The following is a 1,739-nucleotide window of genomic DNA, read 5'->3' as shown; positions in this document are numbered from 1 at the left end:
TGGGGACCCAAAGCCCACTTGTAGGCCACTGGAGATCCCCTTACAAAAGGATCGTGGGGAGGAGACGAGCCAGTCAGGGTGCAGGGTAGCAATGATGAAACATACAACTTTCCTGTAGTACTTTAATGATAACCCCCACCCCCAACCCTGCTATCATGATCCGAATTCTACCTTACAAATCTGGCTGGACCAGAGGATGTACACTGGTACAGATAGGAACTGGAAACACAGGGAGTCCAGGACAGATAATCCCTTCAGGACCAGTTGTGAGAGTGACGATACCAGGAGGGTGGGGTAGAAAGGGTGAACCGATTACAAGGATCTACATATAACCCCCTCCCTGGAGGATGGACAACAGAAAAGTGGGTGAAGGAAGACATCAGACAGTGTAAGACATGACAATAATTTATAAATTATCAAGGGTTCATGAGAGAAGGGGGGTGGGTCAGGGAGGTGGTGGTTGAGGGAGGGGAAAGAAAGAGAAACTGATAACAAGGGCTCAAGTAGGAAAAAAGTGTTTTTTAAATGATGATGGCAACAAATGTACAAATGAGCTTGATTCAGTGGATGTGCGTATGGATTGCGATGAGTTGTATGAGCCCCCAATAAAATGATTAAAAAAAAAAAGATATAGTGCCTGGGGTCCTACAGGCTTGAAGATAAAAAACAGCCATTTAGCTGAGATGCAACAAAACCCACATAGAAGAAGCTCATCAGCCTGTGTGATCACGAGGTGTCAATAGGATCTGTTATCAGGCATCAAAGACCCAGAACAAAAAGTCATATCATTGTGAATGAGGGGGAGTAGGGAATGGAGACCCAAAGCCCATCTGTAAGCAATTGGACACCCCCTTACAGAAGGGTCGTGGGGAGATGAGCCGGTCAGGATGCAGCATAGCACCGATGAAACAGACAACTTTCCTCTAGTTCTTTAATGCTTCCTCTCCACCACTATCATGACCCCAATTCTACCTTACATATCTGGCTAGACCAGAGCATGGACACGGGTGTAGATAAGAGCTGGAAACACAGGGAATCCCAGACAGATAAACCCCTCAGGAACAATATTGAGATTAGCCATACCAGGAGGGGAAGAGGAAGGTTGGGTAGAAAGGGCGAACCAATCACAATCTATAACCCTCTCCCAGGTGGATGGACAACAGAAATGTGGGTGAAGGGAGAAATTGATCAGTCTAAGACATGAAAAAAACAATAATTTATGAATGATCAAGGGTTCATGAGGGAGGGGGGATGGGCAAGGGAGGGGAAAACAAGCTGATACCAAGGGCTCAAGTAGAAAGAAAATGTTTTAAAAATGATGATGGCAACAAATGTACAAGTGTGTGTGACACAATAGATGGATGGATGGGTGGATTGTGATGAGTTGTAAGAGCCCCCAATAAAATGATTTAAAAAAGAAAAAAAGAAATGAACAAAACACAGACAGGTGCACCCGTGTTTATTGCAGCAATTCCTATAATAGAAAAAAGATAGAAACAAAAACCCCCTGTGTGGAGGAGTGGATAAACTCTGGTCCATATACACGATGAGAGATTATGCATCTTTAAAGAAACAATGAGAAGTCTGTCCAACACCTCATGACATAGATAACATTGGAGGACATTGTGTTCAAAGTTAGACAATCTCATAAAAACAACTATTTCATGATGCCAATATTATAAAGGGCAAAAGTAGCATTCACACCAAAGGAAAAGACTTTGGGGACTATGGGGAGGCCA

Source organism: Echinops telfairi, unplaced genomic scaffold (assembly GCF_000313985.2).
Source record: "Echinops telfairi isolate 266 unplaced genomic scaffold, ASM31398v2 ScPeMD7_2010;HRSCAF=2546, whole genome shotgun sequence".
Lineage (NCBI taxonomy): Eukaryota > Metazoa > Chordata > Mammalia > Afrosoricida > Tenrecidae > Echinops > Echinops telfairi.
This window is presented reverse-complemented; position numbering follows the sequence as displayed.